Source organism: Liolophura sinensis, chromosome 8 (genome assembly GCF_032854445.1).
Source record: "Liolophura sinensis isolate JHLJ2023 chromosome 8, CUHK_Ljap_v2, whole genome shotgun sequence".
NCBI classification, from domain to species: Eukaryota; Metazoa; Mollusca; class Polyplacophora; order Chitonida; family Chitonidae; genus Liolophura; species Liolophura sinensis.
In genome coordinates this window covers 51624795-51637703 of record NC_088302.1, presented here as the reverse complement: position 1 = coordinate 51637703, position 12909 = coordinate 51624795, and positions in this window count along the sequence as shown.

The window sequence follows — 12909 nt, the reverse complement described above, 5'->3', positions numbered from 1 at the left end:
GTATTTGTCATACATAGTTTGCTTCTGACGAATCATTACCCCCAGTTTTAAAAGTCTTCTGTATGGTAATCAGCTATTCACAGATTTGTAAATTTGGGCATAATTCACTGAGTTTCCTTGTCAGTATTATTTCGGCATCGGGTCCATCGCCTATTACATAATGACCACCTTCATTTATTTAGTGGGGAAAATATTATACCACATGGCAACGGGAATGTTTTATTAAATTGATTTTTTTTTGTTTGAGCAGTGTTTTACGTCATGCGAAAGACAATTTCACTTAGACGGCAGCTTCAGGGAAACCGTCACACGTTCTCCTAGTCGGCTATCCGGGGAAATGGATTTGAACACGAAATCACCTTCTAATTCCTTCCACAAAGACATAAATCCACAGAAGAAGGAAGTGCTGCTAGAGGCCAAGCCAGGATTATTTGTGAATGTCCTTTCACTAAGTTAACTAAATACAGAGCACTGAAGACTCTCATTCCGTTAAGGAATAAAAACTGATTCTATTCAGTGAAAGTTTGGTTACTGTTTACTTTTCAATGGGGCTGTGGTGAAGTATACGCTTTTTGCTTATGATAATTGTCCCGTTTCTGTCTTTGCACACGACATTGTCCTTCACACACAGTTCATACTAACTAGCACACTATCAAGTAAATGACATTTTCAGATAAATGACATTTTCAGATAAATGAATATTCTGTTACAAATATATATTCCATTGATTTCAAGGATGCCGGTTCAAAAAATAGTTTACGCACAGCATTTGTGCTGAGAATATTTGCTTAATCAACTTGCGTTCATCTATATCAAGCGAACCGGTGAACGTCTGGATTTACCGTCAAAGGCAAGGACATCGCTGATCCAGTTTTTCTAATCCCTTAGCTGTAATCGTGTATCTTGGCCATAAATCGTATAAATCAATAGTTTGTAACGCAGTTTGTAACACCGACAGTTTATAACACCCTTATGCACTAAACGTGTGCAAATGTCTCGAAACATAAATAGTCCTTTGGCTACTGTGCATACTGCTTTGAACTTCCCTCACAAAGCTACTGAGGCGTCAGAATACTTCACAATATAGATGACTAACGTTTGATATTATTTCCGCGTCACATATTTACTGCAATATATGTAAATAGAGCGATGTTGTTGAAGGCCATATATATATAATTTCAAACTTTGAAGAAAAGATTAGAACTACGTGGAAAACTTGATTAAAGGTTTATAGGAAAGCATGAATACATACTTACTATTTCTAATGAATAGTCTTCGAGACTGTAATAAGACGTCGAATAGTCATAATTATTAGATATAAGTATTCCATACATAGGTTTTATTAAGTCTATGTTAAATACGCATAATTGTAGCTATTCAGGGAATTAGATTTAGTTATTTATTTCACTGGTGAATATTAGGGCATTAGAAATAATATCTGACGCAAGTTACAATTTATAGTGTCATCTGAAAAAAGGTAGCGTGCAGTTGAATACAATACAAACCATGCTGTCAAGCCCACACAATGTTTCATGATCCATAGGTGAGATGCTTGCCAAAATCCATGTCAAAATAGTAATTCATATATATATATATATATATATATATATATATATATATATATATATATATATATATATATATATGAATATACCATGTAAACATTCCTTTGTTGTTTTTTTACCATGCTGAAGAATTTTTCACTTATACGGTAGAGGTCAGTATTATCAGTGGAGGGAATTGAAGTACTTGGGGGTAAAACCACTGGCCTTTGGTAAGTGACCTGGGAATTGCGCAAACTGCCACACGAGCTTGTCTACCACTTTTTCTCACATAGGCTCACCAAAGTTTGATAGTTGGAGATCTAAAAATTCCATGTGTAAGTTTCTGTAAATATCGTATTTCAGGAATATGCGTAATCATACCATGGATGTACGCATAAAGTTTGTAACCTATCCAACGGACGTTTCATTTAAGTGTAGCATTTTTAACAGCTGATATAGGTTCATATATATATATATACACACACCAAGATTTGAAATACTGGAACGACATGGCAGCGCTTGTTAGTTGACACCGCCCTTAAGAATAACCGCTATAGCGTAAGTGTAAAGCCTTAAGCAACAATAAAATCAATAGATAAATATCAGAAAACATCCTAACGTAAAATATACATCTACATGAAACTTGTAAAGAGATCCCAATGTCGCTGTTTGATCTGACCAGGGAAAGCATTTCAAAGAACCAAGTAGCAATTCAAAGTACAAAATTAAGTCCAAACCTTTGAACTTAGACAATGCCTTTTCTACGTGCAGGATCTCCTTATTTATTGCATTTTAGTTTTACGTTTGTTGAAGTGCCATGTAAGAAAATTTGCTGTGGAATTTTGACAGAAACTCAAACAGTTCAAGCTTTATGTCATAAATAATAGCCTTCCACAAAATATCAGCCTCGTCTGTGTACCTGTTATGGTTTCAAATTGGTGATAAAGGTCCTAAAATTTATAAAGCGGGTCGCTTTTGAACTTTGAACTTTAATTTTAACTAAACTCAGAAAACCTAATTTGATTAGGGAATGTAGATATGTTGGAGAATACAAGCAAACAGACAGACTGTGAACAGCGGCACAGGCTAAATCTGGTGAGCAGACAAGCATAAATAAGTTCAGAGAATATATGGATTACATGATTAGTAAAAATAACCCGAGATCGAAAACAAATTTATTGACTGATTCATTGATTTTAATCATCATGAATTGTTCTATCCCAAAATGTGCACACCTGGAATTTTGTTTAATATTTTGTTTAAATAATCAGAGTGGAACAAATAAATCCGTGGGGAAAGATTGAAACAGCTTCGAAGAGTCATAATTATACAGTATCTCTGTCACCGTCACGATTCTCCTGTCATCGGCTATGATAACACTTATTCCGCTGGGTCCCTGTTGAGGACGACACAGCATTTTAAGTAATTCTATAGACCTGTGACGTCTAATATATTGCAACTAACAACTGCATTTTTTTAACAACAGGCCGGATGTCACCGGTTGCACGTGACCCTTTGTCAAGTATCACACCATCGTCACGGCTTTGAATTTACAGTCTGTTTTTTGTATTGTATCCTAAACTTCCGCTGTTCGACTAAGCATGCCCGAGACCTTGCCCCTTTGCGTCGTTTTCAATGTTATATTGTTTATTATTACTGTGATGTCAACATAGCATTTTAGCTCTTCTGTACTCACAGCTCTGACAGCTCGTCACCACCACAACTGGCTACACAAAAAGTCCTTTTTTGTGTGTTGCTCTCACTAGTCCAGCCACGGCGTCTGTAAACACAGTTCTGTTTTCTGTAAACCAAGGCACGGTCACGGGTGGGACATTTTAAGCCTATGTCATGCAAGAAACAACAAAAGAGACATTTACCTTTTATATTTCTTATTACAACTTCAAAGAAATAGTGCCATAGGGTTTTCTTTGTTGTAAAATGAAGAACCAGGATACGCTGCCCATAAGACACACAAAGCGACTTCTTGGGTGGAATTTGGAGGAAATAAAAGCTGTGCGTCTGTCGAAGTTGATTCATTCTGAACCTGTGGGTGGAGAGAGAGCGCGGAAGACAGAACCCGTACCCTACTCAAGGTGAGTACCAAATACCAGATATTGTACATCTACCGGAATTACAGATCATGTCCAAATAAAAAGTGCTGTTTCTTCAATAAATAACTTGTTTTCTTTCAAAGATTTAATACCCCATTCTTTAAATTTAATTCACTTAATCTCATTTAATTAACAATCTTGTATTTCGTTTTCACAGATGAGGTCTCAATCCGTTGTGGCTGTTCTGCTAATTTGCATGCTCTTGGCAGCTGATGTGGACGGCTGGCGTTTAAGACGGACCCTGCGGCGGTTCGGTCGTTTCGTCCGCAGAGTATGGAGGCCCGTCTGTAAGTGGGCCTGTCCTCGGGCATGTCCACTTGTGTTCAGTGGTGGTATTTGGAGGCATGTCTGCAGGTTCGGGTGTAGAGCAGTCTGTGGAAGGAAGAAGCGCGAGGTGAGTCAGAGACCAGGCAGAACATCTTTACTTTGTAACTTGAATCCAAATTTAAAACGTTGTCACAATGCTTAGTTTCGGTTATGGAAGTTGAAATTTTGACACATTTGTCTTAAGATTGATGAGATGGTCGAAATTTTAATTTACAGGGCTCACAAATAAGCTCTAAAATCATTTCTCAAATTTTGACTTAAGCCAAAATTGGCTTTTTAGAATCAGTCCCAGAATTAGGAAGAAGTGCGACATGAGTCAGAAACCAGACTCATCATCTTGACTTCGTAGCTTAAGACTCATTATTAGGCAGAAGTGCGAGATGGGTCAGGGTCCAGACCCAACATCTTGTCTTTGTAGCTTTAGAATCAGAATTAGGAAGAAGTGCAAGATGGGTCAAGGGCCAGACCCAACATCTTGTCTTTGTAGCTTAAGAATCAGGATTAGGCAGAAGTGTGAAATGGGTCAGGGGCCAGACCCAACATCTTTACTTTGTAAGTTTACGGGCCATCTTCATTTTGTAAGATGAATGTCAGGTCCACCATCTTCACTGTGTAAGTTGTGGGTCGGTGGCCAGGCGCAAAATCTTGACTCTGAAGGCCGTTGGCCTAGTTCAATTAGTCGACCGTGAATATAATGATACTCAACCTGTTACCGATCAGTCTGGAAAAGTGCCCCCTTACCCTACATTGTGTATTTACAGCTGGAAAACGGAACACACGTGACACCTCTGCCGACAGACTTTGGGTTCTACGACATGGATAAAAACGACTTCCTCACCGTTTATGAGATAGCCGACGCCTTGGGCCATCTGGAAATCGAAGATGATCTCTACATGGCCTTTAACAGCTCAGATACCAACCGTAAGGCTTCTTTTTATGTGATTCGTTCCACGCTGTGTATATACATGTAAGTTCGTAAATCAATTCCTCGAAGCCTTGATCCGGATAACGATGACATGACTGTGTCTGTCACTTTTTTGCTTCCATGTAAACACAAAATAGAACGGCAATTCATAGTTCTGTTTGGTGAACATTTTACACAGAATAACGAGGTGTTTTGTTCTTGCTGTACAGATGATGAAACGCTGTCAAAGGATGAGTTCCTTTTATCTACAGCCTTTGTTTTCGGTGAGTGCTTCTTATTACATACAAAATGCGATATTTAAGATTCTAATTGACACGTAATTACAATTCCTGATAACTGACGCGATTTTTTTCTGTACAGTATGTGTACCGTTGTATAGGTTTGTGAGATTTCAACTCCGAATATGGTGTAACTATAGGGCAGAGCCCGTTTTCTGACCTCACCCATTGCCTCCTATAAGCAAGTTTTGACTACCGGACGGTACATCTCCCCGTGTCCTTGGCATTACACCCGGAGGTGTGAAGTTGATATGGTGAACGGCCGTCGTTTACAAAGATTCTTTGGCTTATAATTAGATACATTTCTCAACATCCGCTATTATACATCTTCAATTTGTATTTATGTTGAGTGGGTTGAGACTTGTCTGTTTTAATATATTTCTCATATACTGAACAATTTTGAATTTCTGTTTTATTTTGCTTTCTGTTTCAGCTGAGGAGCTTGAGGAATCGACCTGATTGGCTGACTAACGGCTTAAATCCTACGTTAAACACAGATTTAATGTCCCTTTTTATATACCTCTTGGCATGCGCATGCGTGTTTATACAAAACAATAATCTTCTCTACCTTTGTTCCTGAAACTGTTGTGTATACAATCTGAAATAAAATTTGTCTAAACCTAACAGATGACTTTTGCTGAGTCGGTCAAATTTATTATAGGTCTCAGCTCTACCGAAATGGATGTAGGGAAGGTCTTTCTCTGTAATAATTTACAAATGAATTGCCTGTGAATGGTATGTAACGATTTCTTATCTCATTCGATTGAATGATAACAAGAAAGGGAAACATCGACAAACAAATTGAATTTATTGGTGTTTATTGCCGTATTCATGAATTTAATGGTGCCAGTCAGGTGTCTAGGTGTATTTGCATACACAGTGCACAGGGTAAATCAAGTGGTTACAGCAAGGAAACAGGACGGTTAGCCCGGTGTCAGTATAATGTGACTGGTGAGATGTCATGTCTGGTGTCTTCGGCATGATACTTCAGTGGGGCAGCACTTTGGCGGCATGGACTCGCCCTGCCACAAGAAGACACTGTAAATGTGCACGCACCTGACGACCCTTTATGAGTTACAAATTACCAAGTACGACGCATAACCCTAAGCATTCATTCATGCATTCAGTCTAAACCAACACCCCTCTCAATGTTCCTGGTTATCGCAGCCGATTAAGTGAGAGCCAAAGTCCTGGTTGATCAGGGGCCTAACAGTCCCAGTGAACCAGCACCCGGTCATACGCGCTTGGTAGGCTAGGCATGTTGTGACAGCAAGTCAGCACATATTTGGCAGGAAAGTAACCTGTCACTCAACACACTTAGGATATATACGTAGTGAAAGCTGATCAGGTCTAGACCAGATTCTGACCACATTGTTTGTACTCGTTCAAATAGCCATGGGGAGAAACACAGACAACTTACACAAGTTATTCATGTATAAGCGAATCCCTTGAAAATCTCGCACGAACGATAAGATTTAATGTGAAATGGTAGCAGCTTGGCGGGAGACTCAGCAGGAAAGAATGAACATGAGGATGGAAGCCTCAACCCTGTCCCCATCTCTCGACTCATCAGTATAAGTGAATTTATAATCCGAATATTTAGCCTTAATTTCAGGAAGACTTTGCTGAATTATAACAGGATTTCTGTTTGATTTTTTATGCCTACGTAGGTCAAATATTAATTTAGGTTGTGGAAGAAGCCAGGGAAGAGACTCCGGGAAAGACACAGGAGGTATATCTTGCATACGAAGACCTAACGATGGGATCTTGTTAGGCAATTTATTTGGCTTCTGTTCTCGCTCAGATTATTTTTCTTCTGCTCTGACAACTGCTTTTATTTTAGAGAAAATTGCGTGTCAAAACTGTTTACTGTCTACACATGCTCATTACCAAATCGCTTGGACTACCTGCTGTAGTACAAAACTTTACCCACCCATAGCCCAGTTTTCGGCCATATTGGAACAGTATGGAAATCTAAAAAAAAATTCTTCTCCAAAACCACTGATGGGATTGCATTCAAAACTGACATGCGTGTATAAGACTACTGGGGATATCAAGATTGAAAATTTTATGCAAATCAGTCGAGAAATGTGGGTGCTCGCCATTGGTCGTTTTAGTCACGTGATGACCTGTGGAGGAATTTTGAAAAAACAAGATAGCAATTAGATGTGGTTTGGCGTGCTAATACACGTGGTTTAAATTTTTTCCTACAATGTATAGTTTTTCTTTAAATTGTAGCCATGGTTCATTTCAGTGTCATTTTTCGAACACCGTAATAGCTATGAAGCTGAAAGTTGGTCAGTAGATAGATAAACCACAGATCTTCATTTTGGAGCTACGACTGATAGTTTTGCCATTTTTTTTTTTTTTTTTTTTTGATTGGTGTTTTACGCCGTATTGTTTTGCCATGAAAATACATTTAAAAACTTGTTATTTTTATTCATAGTCAGCTTGTAAAATTGCAATATCTCCAAAACCGATAAAGGTAGAAAAAAAAACACTGAGCGTTATAATACCCAACATATGAAGCAGCTTTTGGCGTTTTGTGCTGTTTGGCCAGTCACGTGATTTAGTAGCCATTTCGAATTTTGTTAATAAGCTTAAACTGTCTTTTTCCCTAAATAGGTTAATGATCTTTGGATGAAATTTCACTTGCAAGTTTTAGGTGGATCGCCACACCTATCTTGTACAAAAGCCTTTTGTTTGTTATGCAAGTTGTGCTGTAACTGACCAATGAAATTGGCTTTAAATAAGCACACTGTTTAGTACTCCTTGACGTCCGGATTACAAATCTGTAAGAATTATTTTTGTACTTGGTATAGTTTTTAGGTTATGACAAAAAAAACCCATCAAAAATGTAGCTGCTAAAGCAGTGATGCCGTGTATTGCGGCAAAGATCATTGACGTTGAGAAATTGACATTATGCAGATCGCGCCGAGCTTTTATCGCTCACATCAGTCAGTCATGTAAGAGTTCGATCCCAGCTGATTGGATATGTCACGTGATTAAAATTTTCTGAATTTAAATATTTTAAGTGCGAATCTTGGCGTAGTTTGATGTTCTGATCACTAATCTAGTAATTTTACTTTTCTCTGATGCATAGTTTGGTCGCAAATTGCCATTAAGTCAGAAAATGTGCAATTTCGCCCCCTATTTGCAGGTCACGCGACACAAAACCGCTACAACTGTAAAGCTGATAATGGCTGAGTGCAAAGGGTTATACGTGTACTGCATGTGTGCGGAAAATCGTAAAAGTGTCTTAATAAATGCGGGAGTTGCAGTGCTTGAAAAATAATTTTCAAATAAAGGCCAATTTTATTGGTGTTTTACGCCGTACTCAAGAATATTTTATTTACGCTAACAACTGAGCCACGGAGGCCCCTTTGACACTTTGACGTCCTCGTGTTATATAAGGCATTTTAAATGCATTTTGACGTCCTAATCATGAATCTGGTCTTAATTCCTTCCTTCGACGTGCAGTTTGCGGCAAATTGCTTAAAACAGCAATTTCCACTATATTTAGCGGTCACGCCACAGCTGTAAAGCTGAAAATCACTCAGTGCAAAGCGCTATGTACATGTACTCTGTGTATGCTTCAAATCGTTGAGGTGTGTCAAAAAACTTCCGGTAAAATCTTGAAACTTCCGGGAAAAACTATTGCCGTGTTTGGATTCATTGCACAAGGTTAACTCAGATACGGTTAAATCTGCATCACTGTGCGATAAAATTAACAAGAACATGAAAGAAAACTAAACCAAACACAAAATGAGTGACGCAACTTGTTAAAACTGGCTGTAGAAATTCTTCTTTGCATACCGAGTCAAGTTTTATTTTATCAATTAAGTAGATCTTCTCACTGTTACAGCATATCAAATGTCAGTCTGATCGGATTATTGAAAAGGAGAGTTTTAAAGTTTTTATATAAAAATTGCAAAGTAATACATATTATACCTTGTGTCAGCAATGTTACTGACGAGTTTCGTTTCTCTACCTGTAGCAGTTTTGAAGATACTGGAGCTTTAAATTAGGGAGCAATTATAATTCTATTTCAATAGGTGTTCTGCCAGGACGGCATCCACCCCTACGCATTATTGGTTCAATTCTTTCAGACGTGAAAATCCTATTGTATCACTTAGGATTATTGTTATTCTCAGCAAAACTTTTTTCTAACAAAACGGTGTGTCAAAAATTCATCAGGCTTAGTGATGTTTAGGGAAGTACTCGATGCTAAACATTTGGGAAGATTTAGTCACCTGACTCGACAGCCATTTTGAATTTTAATGAGAACCTTCGTCTCCATAACTACTGGATACGCATTGGCATCTACTTTGATACACATTACCAATGACAATTAATGCCAGTAATCATTAACTGGCAATGAGAATTTTACAGAAGAAAAATGAGCAAGTTGACGTCCGTGTTGAGTGTGCCTTCATTTTGTCTGTTTTTACATATCTGGATAAAAAGGTATTGATATACATGTGAATTAACACACTGATAAGAGATATTTGTTTAATGGTTGTCTATCGAAAGCAGTTTTCACATAATCACCAAATAACTGCATGAAACTGCATGAAATCAATGACTTCAGTCCACCGTGAGAAGGCGAATCAGCTTTTAAGCAGTGCATTCTTTCTGTGTTGTGTTGTCGGCCATGAGCACAACATTAAAACCGCATAATCTTTATGGCTGGCCCTTAGTAATAGCCCCATTGTATATGGACACCATGATAGTCTTGGGTTCAAACTCAGAACATGCTTTTTTTATTTCTGTCACGCCCCCCCCCCCCCCCCCCCCCCCCGGCCGTTTCTGGTAATACTATTATCTGGGATTAAGACGGTGTTATACTCTCTATTGTTTTAGCCCTGGCTGTGGCTCTACAAAATCTGGGTAATTCCGGACATGTCTAGACTGCTTCGGCCACTATCGTCGGCTGCCGGAGTGAACCGATGTCTTCTGCGCGGACAGAGCCGATACCACATCCAACAGACCTGAAAGAATAATCAACACCCCTGTTACAATAATACCCGATACATTATGGCCAAAACGCCTGCTGGAAAAGTATGACTCCTGATGCCAACAGATAAGTGTGTGAAATTATACGCTATCCTGTAAGACAGTCCGGATGCCAGACTCCACGTGATTTTCCTCGTTACAAACGGCGTGGGTGAAGAAAATAATCCCGCAAATGATATAGCCTCAGAAAATGCCAATTTTTAAAGCGCTGTGGGCGATAGTTTATTCGTTGAATTTGTGTAATTTTCAGGAAACTCACCTGATGTTTTTTGTACGACCAAGACTTACTGATCACTGACGGGGTAGAAAAAATGGGTCATATCTCCCGCCATAAGCGAGTTGTATGTATGCCCGATACCCTGGGGTGTAACGATGGAAAGAATAATTCTCTGGTGCTCATGAAGTTCAAAACAAAGGCACTCACAAAGCTTTATATGTGACTTTCAATGTTTTGTTTTCTTCTGTTGATCTTGACGCTCACGCGTTTGTTCTTAAAAGTTAAACCTGGGGAAGGACAAGGTATTTGTGACCATTTCTCAGTGATCTCACATGTGTTGTTTATCCGTCTTCCCAGCCCCCACCCTCGCCCCAACCGCGTGACATAGAAACATAGGTATTTTGGGGATTTGCTCGTCGTCGGGATTTGCTTCGGATGTTGACCGTCGTCTTGTAAGTGAAATATTCTTGAGTACGGCGGAGTACGGCGTAAAACAACAATCCGATAAATAAATAAACAGAAACATACGTGTTAAAGTCCTTGTGGCCTTGAATTGCTAAATCATCTCCGATCCCCTGTTTTGACTTAAAAGTATAGGTCTTAAAGCAAATTTCTAGGCAATAAAATACACCCTCTTAAATCAAAACAGTACTTTGTTTAACTTCAAGAACTTTGTATACATAATTTGTTTTACATGTGATATACATGTAAGCGTTACCCTAATTCTTCAACCACTACGGTGATCAACATTTTGAACATTCTGAGAGAACGATGGGGTGTAGAGAAATAATTTGCCTAGTCTAATTTCACAATAATTGTATTCACGAATTTCTCTCTGAAAAATGTGCTTTAGTGGTAGAAAAAGTCGATGTACAGTATATGCGCCATCTTAATTTTAAATTTTATATCTCGGGGACATATCGGTCAAGGCCTATTTATTACTTTAATATAGCATTTAAAGCATATTTTAAACTCTGTTTCTCCCACCATAATGCTGGCCGTCGTCATATAAGCGCAATATTCTTGAGTACGGCATAAAACAACAATCAAATAAATCAAATTTTATAAATTTTTGGAATGTTTTGTACTGGCCGAAGCCCTTTGGTCTATGCATTACTTGATTGCTAGCATTTAGTGTATTTTTCTGTTTGGATAGTTGTTTGAAATAAATCCTAGTATTCATAATTCTAAGAACCTTACTGCAGGTATCTGCATGTTCTTTGACCGATATGTCGTGTGCCCGGAAGAATATTATTAACATCTCATTTTTATTAACATTTCATTTCTGAGCGGAAATCTCATGTAAGCGAACTTTGCCGTGACAGTATTTCTGTATGTCTTGTTAACACGGGCAGGCGGTTTGCTACAACCTGCCTTTCTCGCGATCACTCAGACCCGGACTGGCACAGGACGACAATTCGAATTATAACCAATTCTAGCGCCCGGGGCGTAATAGTTAAGCACATGCGTAGTGTACGGCACGAGACATTATCATCCACGCAAAGAATATATTGAACAGATGAAACTACTATCGATGTAGACTACTCAACATCCATCCTTTGGATTCGTAATATATTACCCCGATTTTCGCTAGCAGGAGAGATTGATGTGGATAGCATGGTGCGCAATGATATTTTCCAGTACAACTATATCGGACCGGTTCTGAGTGAATGACCTTTCCCCCAAGACACCTTGAATTCACTGTAAAACTAGATAAGACTATGTGTTTCCAAATACTACAAGGGAAAATATTTAACATGGCATTGTTTGTTACAATCCAACCCATCAGAGTAACCAGAAATCAAAGATACATTTTTGAAAGTTTACTTTGAGAGGAGGAGTACAGCACAGAACCCATGTTTTTCATGAAAGTAAACATTACAGATGTATGTACATGCAAGAACCTATGTTACCTATGTTTAAAAAACACGTGTTTTATTTTCTAAAAAGTTTGAATGAACAGCCTATATTTATGCAGTAGTTTCTCCATACACATGTCCGCTAAACTTATAGTTCACACGCTGAATGTAACAAATATATCCCCAAACACTTCGATATCGACTGTAAGTTGTGTAAAATCGAACGAGTTTAAGGTCGAACGGAGGTCTAGAGATCAAATTATAGTTTGTGCATAGTTTCCAGAAATACAAGAAAAAATTTTTCTGTCAACCTCATCAAACGTGCTGTGCAGTACATAAATTGACAATTGGAGATATTTATTAATAACGTGTATATTGCATGTACCATGACAATTACTATATTCCCACAGCACTAGAGCAAATTGAGAACAAACATATTTTGACATATCTTTAAGTGTGTTAGGTTTGGGTTATAAAATTAATAATAATTATTTCAGGGTCGTGTGCTAAATCATATTACAATAACACCCTGCCAACATATTTACAAAATATTACACATTTCAACATATCCTAGTGGTGTGGTCAGCGTAATTCGGCGATTATGCAGGCAATGCTTATGTCACTTCAATGAA